Genomic DNA, 15,955 nt, shown 5'->3' with positions numbered 1-15,955 from the left:
AAAGACGCCTGCTTCTTGGGAGAAAAGCAATGACAAACCTAGACAGCATCTTAAAAAGCAGAGACATCACCTTGCCAACAAAGGTCTGTATAGTTAAAGCTATGGTTTTCCCAGTAGTGATGTATGGAAGTGAGAGCTGGACCATAAAGAAGGCGGATCACCGAAGAATTTATGCTTTTGAATTATGGTGCTGGAGGAGACTCTTGAGAGTCCCATGGACTGCAAGAAGATCAAACCTATCCATTCTTAAGGAAATCAGCCCTGAGTGCTCACTGGAAGGACAGATCGTGAAGCTGAGGCCCTCATGAGAAGAGAAGACTCCCTGGAAAAGACCCTGATGTTGGGAAAGATTGAGGGCACTAGGAGAAGGGGACGACAGAGGACAAGATGGTTGGACAGTGTTCTCGAAGCTACGAACATGAGTTTGACCAAACCGCAGGAGGCAGTGGAAGACAGGAGTGTCTGGCGTGCTCTGGTCCATGGGATCACAAAGAGTTGGACACGACTAAACGACTAAACAACAACAACATAAGCCAGTTCCAGGCAGCTTCCACATAATATCTTTGCCCATGTATTAGGTAGAGGAGTAAATTGTATGAACAAATGCCCCATAGATATGCAACTTCTGTGACTGAGACAGTGCCTTTTGGTACAGCCACCATATTTCACATTGCAATGTATCTGTAGAGCAGTAGTTCGTACAATTCTTCTCCATTAGTTCCCTAACCCCAGGTAAATTGGGAAGACATCTGTATCTACTGGTCCTAATTCATATAAGTTACATAAGAACAAAAGAAAAGCTCTGCTGGATCAGGCCAATGGACCATCTAGTTCAGCATCCTGCTCTCACAGCGGCCAACCAGATGCCCATAGAAAGCCTGAAAACAGGACCTGAGCATAACAGAGTGGCTTAACAAGCAATACCTCTTCCAAGGAAACTCTGGCAATTGTAGCTCTATGAGGTGAATAGGAGTCTCCTCTCTGCACCCTTAACAAACTACTGTTGCCAGGATTCTTTGGGAAATCCATGATGATTTAAAGTGACAGGCTACTGCTTTAAATGTATACGGCAGGTGGGGCCCCAATTAAGGTAAAAAATGTTGTTTTCCCTCCCCCGTGAACCTCTTCAAATATTTTCACCCCCCACCCACCCCAGTATTAGCAAAGTTCTCTCCCACAACTTGCTCCTTGCGTTTCACAACAACCCTACGGCTATATAAAACAACCATTATGTAATGTGCTGTTTTCACTGGAAATAGCTTGTTGTCTTTCATTTGAAAAATGTGTTGAAGCTCCACTGCGCAAATGAAGATTCATGTTTTGTGGTGTCATTATGAAGTGTTTTTAATAAAAAGCATGCAAATCCACTCTTAACATGTGGTACACTAGAACAAATTTTAAGCAGTCTTGTCACTGTGGTGAAATTACAATTAAGAAAAGGTCTACAACAGTAGTCAAAGCCCTTCCAGAATGGGGGGGAGTCGCATGCTTGAACAAGCTGGGGGCAGAATGGGTGCCATTTAATTTTGAGCTAACCTAGAGGACCTGGTTACAACTTCTGACGAGCCTTCATCTGCACACCAGATACATTAGCTCAGCTTGACTTTCGTTGAATTACTATCAGTCACTGAAAATGAGAACTCCATCTATAGCCCTAATTATTTCAATATGAGGTATCGAATCCCAAATGTGTTCAGCACCAGCCTGGATAAAAAAAGCCTTGGCACTTTTTGAAAATGCAAAAATAAAGATATGTATTTTAAAGCCCTGGCACTTGTGCAGGATCCCAGGTCAGCTGCTGGGGATGTCACAAGGTTCATTAGCCTCAGTCTCATGGTTGCAAGCATTACTACCAACTTTTAATTTGATCCAATACGTATGTAAGAGGACTTCTATTTGCTTCTGAATGCATGAACGACATTTGGATTTGTGATGTTAGTTCCAGTGTGTTCTATCCATGTTACCGGTTATTGCCTGTGGTTTGCTAAAAGCATTTACTACCCAAAGCAGCAAGTAGCCATTCATGGAAGAAGGCTTCTGCGTATGAATTTCCCTGTGAATCAAGACTTGCATATGCAATAGGATGCTGCAGGCAATAAAAAGCCCAACAGACAACACCTGTGTGTGCAATGAAGTGAGCTGGATTAGGTCCAAACCTGTGAAGCCTGTATCCCCTAACAGATTATTATCAAAGTCAGTTCTGGCCACCTTCACACATACCCACAACCACTTCCCTATAGTGCCATGCCATATAGCTGTGCATATGAGTGACTACTAGATGCTGCATAGATGGAGCTGACTCTGGATCTTTCCCACCAGAGGCCCTCCTAGCAAGACAGTAACTGAGTGGGAAAGATCTGGAACAGCAAATCTCAGAAACCCCCTTCACATATTAGCCACAAATGGGTGGTGGTTAGGCATCGCTGCAGCTCCCCTGGTTATCCACAAACAATTTTCAAGGCTAGACTCTCTGCTGCTAGAAGGAAAATGTCTGCTACAAAATCTTCTTTCTCCAGGTGTCTTCAGAGGACAGGGAGGACTCTGTCCTATGGTTTGGGAGCCATTGCTATAAGGGATAATTTGTTTTCCTGGAGCATTTTTTGACCCAATCTGCCTCCTGATAACTTGATTTTGCTGTCATCAGATTAATCTCAAAGGATGATAAAAGGATTATTTCTTCATTAGTGTTTCCTGCATGCAGGTAATATGCAATTAGGAGAAGTAGAGGAAGTTTCCATGAGTTGAACAGCTTTGTTAAAACAAAACTCCTTGCAGAGTACAACTTCAAGGGCCACAAGTTTCAGTACACATGCCTGCTTCTTAAACTTTCCACGACACAACTATTCCACTTGTTTGGGCTTGGTTTACTCTTTCCTGCCTGCTTTGTTTTAACCTTTTATGCAGCTGGGTATCATGAGCTGCAAAGTGATGCAGTGTACCAGTTGGGGATGTGAACACCAGCCATTTGTGGCCGCCTCCACCAGCTGCTGCTGCTCGTTCTCTGCCATTGTTAGGGCCTTCCTCAGGCTGTAATGCCCCCCAGTATTTGGTCCTAAGGTCTATCCCACTGGCATCTCAGATGAACTGCTGAGCTGTGATAGTTAGATGGCTGGATGCTCCTTCCCACCTCCTACCCCCAAGAGAGCAGGTCTTTTTGTTGTCTAAGGGGCAGAGAAGGGGGAGCCAATCCCCATGAACCCTCTCTGTCCTTATTTGTTTCCCAAGCAATGGCTGAACATGCACAAGAAGAATGCATCAATGGAGATGGAAGCTTCAGCATGATACATTTTGATTGGCATGTGGGCTTGCTTGCACCCTTCCTTTTATGTTTACACACATTTTTTTTCCCCAAACCTTGAAATCACTGGTGCTCAGCCAGCAGCCTTTATTTCCAAGTTTTTCCACCACACCTTTGAGCACCTGACCATCAGTTCAAACAGCTGATAAGAGAAGCAGGTCCATACAAGAGATGGAATCTGAAGGAATCTCAAAAAACAGGCTTAACCCTTCTTGGCTGTTTAGCGGCGCTGTGTGTGCCTGAACAACCAAATGTGATTGAAGTGTACAGCATAGATTAGGCCTTGCATTTCCAGGAACCGATGTGGGGAAAAAACAGAACTTCTAAGACAGATTCTGTGCTCATGTGTAAACACATTTTACTGCTTCTTCTGACTTCCTTTGAGTTTCATGTGTGTCAAAAGCTTTTAAATGATACCTTATTTAGCCGTTTATATGCCTTGATACTAAACATATGATGATTATTCTGCTTTTTTCTTTTTTAAAAAAAGAAAAAAAGAAAAGTATAACTAGTGTTTTAATAGCTATCACGCCAGACAGCCAAATAAAGTAGCCAACTGATCTATGGCACAAGAGTAAGGGTGACTGGATTTCTAAGGAGGAGTGGAATTTGTTGTGGGAAAGACCAGTAAGAAAATAAAAGATGAGTTAGAAGTTCCCTAGGGGTGGAGGAAATCCCTGGAACATGTGTCATAAGTTTAGAACGTGTGTCATAGTGTGGCAAGGGGCGTCAGCCTTACTAAACATTTCTGTGAACTTTCTTAATGCCTTTGAATTCTTAAAGTGGCATTCTGCCAGTGTATTTCATCACAGTGTAATACGACTTCCAATCAAAATATAGTTGCTTCATTCTTTTCCCCTAATATGCCAAAAACACACTCTTTCCCTCCCTCCCTCCCTCCCTCACACACACACACATGCAATGGAAGGAGGAAGGGAGGGAGAGAAGGGGAAGGAGACAGAACTAGTGCTCAAAGGTTATAATTTATTATTACATGTAAATTGCTCACCATGTTTCGATAACAATCTTCCTCGGGGCACTGCAGATGAATAACATATATAATAAATGTTAAGAATGAATGTAAAATGTAAAACAAATCAATACATGCCTGTGTTCAAATTACTACTTTTGAGCACCTGTTTCAGGTGTGGCGTCTCTCTAGGTTGGGTGTTTTTTTTTTTCCCTTCCCCCAGGGTTGCCCTTCCATTTTTGCCTTTTGAATATACCATCAGTTTCCCTCTGTGGGTGTAAAAATAGGGCCTTTCTGAAATCTCCATCTGGCTGTTTACTGGGCTGGTGCTGCTGGGAATGGCTCTCTCTGCAACTACAAAGTCGTGGTCAAATAGAATAAGAGCCCCACAAGGCCAAAGAAAAATCCCAAACAGCCACTCATTGGTGTCTTCTGCTTGGGATTTTGGTGACTGCCTAATAAAATAATATCTCTCCATGACAAAGAGGTTGTCTTCTGTTATGTGGCTGGCTGTGTGGCGGCGGCGTATTAATCCATATGCAATTCTTGTATAAATGAGCATTCACTGTGAGTCAACTTAGGCCAGTTCTAACTTCAGAAGTATCCGGAGGTGCACAAATAATTTGGAATCTGAATGCCTTCCAAAAGCATAAGAATTGGCAACATATTGCTCTTGTCATGGAAAGATGATACTGGAATTCCAGAGCCTGTGAGTCTACTGACTGATGAGATCTGCTTATTAACACTTTACACATTTTTCTATGAGTATATACAGATGTGTAAGTGAGTGACTTTCTCATCTTCATGCCACCTTTGGACATTAAATGGGCTAGTCTGCCCTTAATTTTAGATTACAGCTCTCAGCCAGGAAAGAGAAAGTTAGGGGGTTTTGTTTTTTGCTCTTTTGGTTTTTCAGGATTGCTAAATATGAACAGCAGCGCTGCAGATGTGCATGAAGGGAACATAAAACCATTAAGAACATAACAAGCATTTTCAAATTGCAGAACTCTGTTGCTCCTCACTTGTATAGCCACAGAAAATTGGAAACTGCTTTTTCTGGGCCATCTTCCTAAATATCGCCTACTCTGCCAGTAGATCTCCAAAGTCTCAGGCAGAAGGTCTTCCCCATCATCTGCTATCTGATAATATTTTTTTATTTTTTAAAAAAACCTGGAGATTTTAGGTCTTGTATGTGGCTGGTACCTTATTATATGCCCTTGAGAGGTGATCACTCCCAGTTATGTATCCAATAGATGTACATGCAGCGACAATATTGTGTGGGGTTTTGTTCCCGGCCTCTGTGTGCATTGGCGGAGCTTGTATAAGCACTCGCTGCCCTGTTATGGTCCACCCCCTTATACCCCACCCTGTTACACCCCTGTTACTCCTTTTTCCGGGTCCCAAAGGACGATTGCATGTCAATTGGACACATCTAAAATGGTTGCCGCCTATATATAACTCGCAATTACATGGATACAACATCTAAAACGGGTCAGAAACCTTTTTCAGCCGTGGGCCATGTGGTGGGCCGGATTATATTGGGGGGGGGATTCCTATGCCCTACAAATAACCCAGAAATGCATTTTAAATAAAAGCACACATTCTACTCATGTAAAAACACCAGACAGGCCCCACAAATAACCCTGAGATGTATTTTAAATAAAAGGACACATTCTGCGCATGTAAAAACACACTGATTCCCGGACCATCCGTGGGCCGGATTGAGAAGGTGATTGGACTGCATCAGGCCCACGGGCCTTAGGTTGCCTACCCCTGATCTAAAAGCTTGGACATCCCCATACCTGCCTGCCTTGTCCATGTAACAAATGTTTCCATTTGAGTGTCGGGGAAATGTGATATACCTGCCAGAGAAGGGCTTATTTGACGGAAGGTGTCTGGAAGATCTCCAACAACAAAGAAAGTGTATAGGAAGAGGTTTGTCTCAGTATCTCATAAGACTGGAAACTGGAGTCATCCAGTAAAGCTGAAGGGTGGGAGGTTCAGCAAGAGGAAGTACTTCTTCAAACAGCACATAACTAGAATATGGAATTCACTAGGTGTCATGATGGCTGCCAATGTGGACAGCTTTAAAACGGAATAAGACAAATTCACTGCAAATAAGGTTGCCCCCCGAGGCCCCCAAGCCCTTCCCCAAGTAAATAACTTCACACTGACACGTAATTTTGGTTTAAGTTAATGAGCAAAATTTAGGCCACAGCTTTATTGATTACAGCAAAGTGAGTGGTAGTGGCTTAGGCATTGGCAACAGACTATAACTGACTCCTGCCTCTCTGGCTGGTAGTCCGAAAGGGTAAACACCAAACGAGGGAGAAACATTGATGAAGATCAACCAAAGCTTACCCCAGGGTTCCTGTGGTCCTGGCATGGCCCTAGCCCCTCAAGCGGACTTCGGACGAGATCCAGGACCCCCAGATTCCTTTACCGGAATACCCTTATTCATGGAGGGGCAGGTGGTGGCTGCACCTCCCCTCCTACACACTTCATTAAGCCAATGCCTAACCACCAAATCTTACAAAGTTGTGAGGATTGCTAAGGGGGGGTAGGCCAGTGGTGTCCAAACTTTTTTCAAAGAGGGCCAGATTTGATGAAGTGACCTGGTGTGATTGTGGGGCCATACAGACAAGGCCTGGGCCACACCCAGCACCTTCAACCTGGTGGGGGTTGTCTCAGGGGCCCATGTGCAACCAGGACCCTCATTAAAGAGGATCCCATCTATCATTAGCCACTAGTCATGATGGCTCTATATTACCTCCTGTACCAGAGGCAGAGTACTTCTGAATTTCATTTGCTGGTGAACGTGAGCAGGAGAGTGCTGTTCTGCTCATATCCTACTTGTGGGCTTGCCAGATGAATCTAGTTGGAGACCGTGAGAGCAGCAGGTGGTATTCAACCAAGCTTGACTCACTTGACCTGAGCCACTTATTGGAATTAGTGGACCTAACTCTGTCATGTTCATTCATTTCAATACGTCTACTCTGAGTAAAACTTAATTGACTACCACCCAAAATGTTGGACTGATGTGTGGCAGGGTTCTTATGGATTTTTTTTAGAAATAATGTCTTGTGTATTGTGCTAGAAACCAGTTGTCTGCACAGTCCTTAAGCCAGTCCGGAAGACATATAACTGGGGTGATAACTTGAACCTTGTCCTGACGGTGAAGCTGACCACTCCAACCCCTGAGCCCTGTGGGCTCTGTCCTATGACAGCATATGCCACTACTGCTTATCTGAATGGTTCTACAGCCACAATGAACAGTCTGCATCACTGTCTGCTGTTTAAGAGACTCCACAGCCTCCCACCATGACAGCGCCCAAGAAATCCCACCTCAGGTGTGGCGTGGGCGGTCTATGAAACTTGGTTTTGTGTGTGCTGCTCCACTTGGCCAGCAGTGCGTCAGCTTGACACAAGAGCCCATTTGTGAGCTTTGGAAGGCTGGAGATTCTCTGGGCAAAGGTCACAAAAATAAGATTTGGCATAATGAATAGATTAAATGGAGAAAAGAGGAATGGAGCTAAAAGTAAATGATCCTCAATGGTGGTATTTATGGCTAAAGGCTGCTCCCAACATTACCTTTTAAAGACATAAGAGTTCTCTCATGAGTCATTCCCATGTGGGTATAATTAATACAAGTAAGTTGCACAGAGGCAGTCTCTTCAATATGCACGTCCCTTCCCTTTAGGTGCATTAATTATTTCCACATGCTGTTTTCAGATACATGAGTGACATAACAGGGAGGAGTGCCATGTTATTAAATAGTAACATGAGAAAGAGCCCATGTGCTCCTATTTTGGCCTGAGTGCTTACGTGAGAGATTGATATTCGGGATGACTGGAAATAGACTGTCTTATATTTAGCTGTTTTGCTATGAAACATCCTGAGTGTTATGAGCAGCACAGAGAAGTCGTAAAGATGGAAGCAACATAGCTAGGAGTGCACAATGCTTTGTGCTTTGCCGAATATCTAACCACAACAAAGCCCTGTGTCAGCTGAAAGGCTATGAATTACACTTTGTTACTGTGGCCAGTGCACGCTGTCTTTAACGCTACATTCCAAATCATCATTTCCCCCTTCTTAGCAGAGAAGCAAGCAAGCAAAATCCCCACAAACAGCTTTGTTGTTTTCTTGTGGATAAAGGACCACATATAAAAAGCCCAAAGCCCTTTTTTTTAACCTGGAAGGAGGCCACCACATCTGACACAAAAACAACTACAACAACAACAACAACTTATTTGTACCCCACCCATCTGATTGGGCTGCCCCAGCCACTCTGGGCAGCTTCTGACATATATAAAAACATAATAAAAATATTACACATTTTAAAACTTCCCTATACAGGGCTGCCTTCAGATGTCTTCTAAAGGTTATATAGTTACTCATCTCCTTGCCATTTGATGGGTGCTCCACAGGCCAAAACGGAGCTACAAAACAATCCCATGTGGGTTGTGCATTTTATTACTTTGATGCTTGGGCTGCTTCTCAAATAAACTAAGCCTTCATATCAGCTGGTGATTGGTTGTTTGCAAAGGGACCGAATGACTGCTTGCTTGCTTGCCTTCATTTATAGCCAACCTTCTTCTCCAAGGAGCTCCTCATTCAATCCCCACAAGAATCCTGTGAGCTAGGTTAGGTTGAGAGGCCATGACTAGCCCAGGGTCACCCAGTGAGCTTCATGGCTGAATGGGGATTTGAACCTTGGCCTCCCAAGACCTAGTCTAACTCTTGTACCACTATACCACGCCGACAACTCTAGTATGGAGTTGCAGAACCACAGAGAACTCTCGGTGAGCAACTTGCTCCAACAAAGGTTGAAAACAAAGTGAACCTTTTCAAGCCTCTGGCCCCACACCATCTCTTCCAGGGTCTTCATGGAGAACTTAGTTTTTGATAGAGCCAGCCCTCTAGCCTGAAGCTGGGCACTACTCCTAGATTCCATTGCCTCACTTAACCGGTGAGGGCATTTGATTCCTTAGGTGAAGGCTCCTATGAATCTCCTGTGTCTTTCTCTATAGATCCTGATGCTACAAGGTGATTCCATGAGTTCCTGTCTGTTAGCATCAGGTTCGGTAGTCTCCCAGTCTCCAATAGTGCATGGAGGTTGGGGTTGTGCACCTGCTGTTAAATTATCCTAATTTTGTGCTGGAAATACAATTAATATCAGTAAGCTTAATCCCCAAGCCCTTCTTTAAGATTCAAGCCTACTTAGAATCAAGCCCACTTAGTATTGCCATTTCAGTAAGACCAGTTTTGATGGTAAAGATAAAGCTTGTTCAGGTGGCTGGATTCCAGAATCCATTGCCAGAAATCCAAATAAGCAAGCATGATAAAAGATAGAAATGTCAGCTTCTGGGATCAGCTCAGGAGTGCCTCAAAGTGCACCACATTCCACTTACAGATAAAATACCTGCCTGGTGCTCATATACCCTAACCCAATGAAAACTTGTTTCCTTGTATGTTTTCACAGAAGGGTTTGCCCCTAACCCCAGTTTATTTTATATTCCTAAAATACAAATAGTACGTAGGAATCTCAGATGCCTACTTAAATAGCCTCCAGTAAGTAGGAAACATTTGAATTAACCAATAAAGATGGTTCAGCTAAACACTTAAGGGTTTCCTGTTGGGAAGGAGGGGAATGCCTTGAAGAAAACAAAGATTACAACTGATTTCCTATGATGGTTTTCAATCAGTCTATCAAAATTGTTAGGACTCAGAGTATGGGGAACCCCTTGGCATAAGCAGACACTGATGCTACTGGGCAGAAGACCATGGAAGAGTTACTTACCAGCAGCACATTCGCATTACCTTTCCCCTGGTTATTTTTTTTGGGGGGGAACTAGCTTTTCATCAAAATTATTGGGCTTCGTAGGCTGGCCCTGAGCTGAAATAGACCCCACCGCAAGCAGCTTTTACTATTCACTGCCTATTTTTGCTATCAGGCATGCAAATGCAAGGCCCCCAGTTTCCACTCCTTTAAAAGTGAACATCCTATCCTGTTTAGCACAGCCACCAAAGCTTCTCAGCATTGCCCGAACCACAAGGCCACACTGTTCCCCTGGAAGACTTATCAAAAAGAACATTTGCCTCTGGAGAACCAACTCCAGCTTTGGGGGGGGGGGGGAGCTGTGGGTCCATCTCCTTGTAGCCACTGTCACCTTTGCCCTTCCCCTTGCCATCTTTTTCTGAGTCTATTTGCCAAGGCAGAGGCTGCTGTTCCTTCTCTTCGCTCCTTCCTACTTTTTTTGCTCAGAAAGGTCAGGTCAGGTGAACAATCTGTGACAGCAAGAAGGAAATGTGGCTCGTGCTTTGTGTGCAAAAGGTCTCAGGTGCCTCTAACACTCCTGCCTCTGGAGAGCTGCTGCTATAAAAATGTTGATATAATGATGCTAAATGGTTTCACTTGGTATGACGCAACTTCCGGGGTTTCTATATTCCGGAAGAGCAGAGAGCTCCAGGAGCTGTTGGTGGTGCCCGACATTGTCATTGCCTTACAATGCCAATGCTTGGCACCAGTCTCATGCCTTGGCATCACCCAAATCAAAATGGCTAGGGCTGTCTGATGTGCCATCTTTTCATTGAGCGATGACAGTTCCCCCTATAGCAATACCTATACCACGCTATATCAGTCATGCCTAAACAATTTCAAACTGGTGTTGCTCCACGTGTATCTCCCACCTCTTGCCATTATGTCAAAATAGGCCAATGCATCAAGACTGAGGAAGACTCCAGGTAGACCTATTGAGTTTTGGCTATAGCAGTTCTGCAAGCTGGCCAAATTGCCAAGCCAGGATTGACATTATCCAGCAAGGCCAAAGAAGGGAGATGCTAACATAACAGCCATAGCCCATGGAGCCAGTCAATAAGCAGGAAGGCACAAGAGATAGGGAGAATGGAACTGATACCAGACAGCAGGAGCTTTGGGAAGATGCAAACCCTGAATATCTGCAGTACTAACCCACCAGAGAAACCCAAGGTAGGAGAGGAAACAAGGGACAAGAATTGAGAACTCATGAGAAGCAGCAGTGCAGGGAAAACAACACACTGAAAAGGAGACACTTGGAAAAGGCAGGAACGCCAACAGAAGAGGGATGAGGCTACACAACAGAACAGAGTAGAGTAGACAACATCTAACTGAGCAGTCTGTCTAGGCATGTAATCCTAATTGAGATTGCTGTAGGCTGATCTGGTTGAATGATGCTGGGTCCATAAAGCTGGCAGTCAGTGCCAAGGGGATGAGAGGAGGGCATTTAAATATTTCATGTAAGATGACAAAAATATCTCTGTTTGGCACTGTTTGTACTGATTTTTGATGACTAGATTCTAAGGCATCACAGGTTAGAATTTCATCTGAAGAATGGAGAGACACTGGAGAGGAGGAGAGTCCTGCTTTAAAGAGAATCTTCTCCTAGCTTTTTTTGATTCTTTTTCTCCTAGCAAATTGGTCACTCCCTCAAGAAACATCTGTGACAGGCTCAATAATGTGGTTCCGGAGTTATCTTTTCAGATGACAGTGTAAACATACACATTTGCTATTCCAGGATGAATGAAAACGTTTACGGATCAACCTTCATAGATAATCAGACCCCTTTTTTCTGAACATGATGGGGAAAACACATTAATGTGGGCCACAGAAATGTAAAAATTTCCTGATGCATGTGAACAAAGCATCATCTCTAAATTTCAATTTGGATGTGTATTGTTGAAATGGATGACATACGACAGAAAGGCTTTCATTTGCTGGGTGACTGAATGTATTTCTTTAGACTAAGAGCAGCAGCCTCTGAAGCAATGCAAGCTTTGCCATATGCAGAAATTAGGGGAAGTGACAGCCATCCTTCCACTACAAGTTCAAAAGCATCACAAGGCCAAAGGTCAAGTAAAAGAAACAGGAGGGCACCAAAACCTGAATCAATGCTGACCCAAGACATTCTGCTACCTGAATTGGAGCCTCACTGCCACCCCACCCTAGGCCTGCATGAAGGTCAATGCTTTGAGAAGTCTTGTTGCACCATTCAAGACCAGTTCCTGCCTTCCTCTTCTCCCACCACACCGCAGTTCCACTTGAAGCAAACTGCATCCACTCTAATGCACAGCAGGAGCAACCCTGGGCCAAATCATAGAATCATAGCATTGTAGAGTTGGATGGTACTCCAAGGGTCATCTAGTCCTACCCCCTGCAATGCAGGAATCTCAACTAAAGCATCCATGACAAAAGACCATCCAACGTCTGCTTAGAAACCTCCAGTGAATAGTCCACAACTTCCCGAGGGAGTCTGTTCTACTGCTAAACATCTCTTACTGACAGAGAGTTATTCCTTGTGAACTGGCAGGACAACGGGGAGGAGGAGGAAGAAGATCACAGCAAGGGGTATAGCCAGGACTGGGACAAACCAGGACAAGCAGAGAATGGGGAAGGAAGTACTCACAGCATGATGGAGGCCAGGAGATGAGGGTCAATGCACAGGAACCAGAGCAGCAGAGCCCATCACCAGAGCCAGAAAAGCTCTGTCTCCATGAACACAGCAGGCTCTGAAATGTAGGGAGCAGCAGGAGTGGCGCTCTAGGAGGCTGAGGCAGGCGAAGGCCTACAGCTCAGCTTACCAGCTGGCCAGGGAGAGTTCACTAGCTCTGGGAGGAGCTGTGTGATTCCTCAGCTGAAGTGGGCTTAGAACAGGTGAGGGTCACCTGCCTCATCAAGCCCAGATGCTGCAATCAGCATTTGAAGTATAAAAGGGAGGTAGAGCTGAGGTGTCTGCTCAACTGCCCGTGTTGATGAACCTTGGCTTGGATGCTCCAGGGCCTCTATGGGACTGTTCTTTGACTCTGGACTGTATCCTGACTGCTGGACTTTAGAGGTGGCCTATTTGGATTGACCCTGGACAGTGTTTCCTGATCTTTGGAGCTTGGGCATGTGGATCGACCCCTGGACTTTGGACTTGACATACTGACTTGCTGCCAGGTAAGCCAGGGCTTCAGGGCATACCTGATATTTGGTCAGCATCTCCCAGTGCTTCCCAGTGTCTTCAGAAACAAAGGATGTATACAGATTCTGCATCCAGTGCACTCCAACCACTGGTGTGGAAAGCAGAGTGTGCATGGTGTTAGCCCTAATCCATATCTATTCTATCACTTCTTATGAAACGCTGGATCTTTATGCATTCCCCCTTCCCCTGCAAAACCAGCTTCAATCCAATTTGAGAAAAAGCACAACCTAGCTGTGTTTAAACTTTTTTGTTTTTAACTTGTTTTTACTTGTTATGCTTGTGCTGTATGGCTTTGTCTCTTTATTATTGCAAACCACTTTGATATATTTTTATTATGTAGCAGTATATAAATATACTTATAAACAAAATTTTTGTTCCTGCTATGCCCTATTCCCTATTCATTGATTCTTATTTTTAAAATCTATATAACTGAGAATAGCCATATCAATACTGTTATATGCCATATCAGAGCAGCGAGAGGCTATAGCACCTGCCCAGAGTTCTAGTTCCCTTGAAATGAAGTTCAGCAGAGACTGTGGCATCTTTAGGATACATGGTGGTGTCTTTAGGATGTATGGTTTTATTTACACATATATACATCCTAAACATAGGCTGGAGGGGTTCACAGCATTAACACCCCAAAATATCTTGCTTCTCCATTAGTCACAGCTATGGATCTCTGCCTCCAACTTCCAGCCTGCTTCCAGCTCTGCTCTCACACATTCAACTCTGACTATTGTTCTTCTACATAATGGCTAGGTGGAGTGGGGAGAAGGCACACCCATTTGTCCTATATCACAGAACAACTTCTATGGTTATGTTAATTGTGGTGCTGAACTAGCTAGCCAAAGCCATTATCTAAGCAAAGGAACTGCTTTGGCAAGCTTCCTCTCATACATTGTACCCCCACAAATACAGGATCCCAAGAATGGGAAGGGATTTGGAGCATCATCCAGACTAACCCCCCACCCCAAAAAACCCATCATAACAATACTGACAATCCACTCCCCAAGCATTGTTGGGGACAAAAATCCCTCAAATCACACACCTGCCCAGGTATAGACCTGGTTTTCCCCCAAGTCAAACAGCATCCTCAAGTGGAATTCCTCCCACAATACACCCCCTCCCTTCCTGTGAAATCTAAGCCACACCCACAAACCAAATGACATCATCAACCAAGCAACTGAAACCACCAAGTCGGCCATTATCAGACACCTAGGCCCTGCTAAGCTGCTAGGCCTCCACTAGGCCCAGGGGGGGGGGTGTAGATAACCCACAGCAATGCACTTGGGGGCATATTTGAGGGTATGTTATATTACTTTGTGTAGATAAATACAATTGACCTGTTTACAGGCAATACCATAAAATGGGCTGAGGCAAAAAAAAAAAACAGACCAAGAGCTGATCTCCCTCTCATGGGCAACCTTCCGGGAGCTGTATGCCAGAGATGGGTGTGGAATGGACAGAAGCAGGAGTGGGCAGAGCAATGCAGGCCACACAGAATCAAAGGTTTCTGGACACATGCGCCCTTTACATCTCTCTGTCCTCCAGACGGGCAAGGAAGAGGTACTATCACAGTTCAAGGGCACATTTCATCAGCCACTCAAGGAGGCAGGGTACAGGGCTTGTGGGGATGTTTTGTGTGGCCTGTGGAGAATCCTGAGGCCTGGTAGATAGAGGCCTGGAGGGCCACATTTAGCCCCTGTGTATGATGTTCCCACCACTGCCACACTGAATGAATAGTGAACAGGCCTAGGAGGTAGAGCTGATTTCTGGAAGTAGTTGATTTCCTTGAAATCAGCAGTGCCTTAGAAGGCCAGTGGGTCTTCACAGAACCTTGAATTGTGGGCTTTCTTTCCAGGGATTGAACTTCCTTTATGTGGATGCCACTCGGCTCTCTGCCTCTGCATTACTCCTTGGAAAGCAGTTTACTATATCTGAGAGCTTCTCAGAATGAGCCACAATTACTTGGAATAAAAATAACATTCCACAAATGCTAAAAGAAAAGAGGACCATACTACTGTCGGAATAGTGGAAGATACCTTTGAGGAAATTGTGCCAGTTTCTCAGACTTGGCACAGACCTATAGCTATGTTTAAATCCTCCTGGGCAGATATGGCTTTAGGTCAAGTATATGGGTTTGTTTTGTTTTGTTTTGTTCTTAAAGTACATTTGGGGTGGAACCAGGCTGGATTTTCCTTGATCCAAGACTGTAGCTTCATGCCAATGTAAAGCTTGGGCAATCAGTTTTGTGATATTCTGAGGTCCATAAATACAAACTACAAAGAATGAGAATTGGCATAAAACAAACTTGATATTTAATCAAATGAGAGAGTGACTCAGCAGCTAATGCAGCCATTCCGAGGCTTTCTACAATCTATTAAGCCCAGTGGGTTTAGGGCATGTCATCAAATTACTGTCTCCTCACTTCTGTTGTCCAGCATCCCACATGAGGGAATGTCTCCAACTTGCAAACCCTATCTCTGCATGTCTGATCCCTTCATCCAGGGATATTCCATATAGCCCATCCAATTGTCCATGTCGTATTTTCCTTGGTGTTCATTATTATCAAAATACTGAGAGTACACAACTCAATAGATGAAAGTTGCTCATTCTGTTGCTTTTAGTATTAGGTACATGGTTTATCTGCTTCCTGTTAACATAAAAGACAAAGTTCTGAAAGGGTGA

Source organism: Zootoca vivipara, chromosome 8, assembly GCF_963506605.1.
Source record: "Zootoca vivipara chromosome 8, rZooViv1.1, whole genome shotgun sequence".
NCBI classification, from domain to species: Eukaryota; Metazoa; Chordata; class Lepidosauria; order Squamata; family Lacertidae; genus Zootoca; species Zootoca vivipara.
This window is presented reverse-complemented; position numbering follows the sequence as displayed.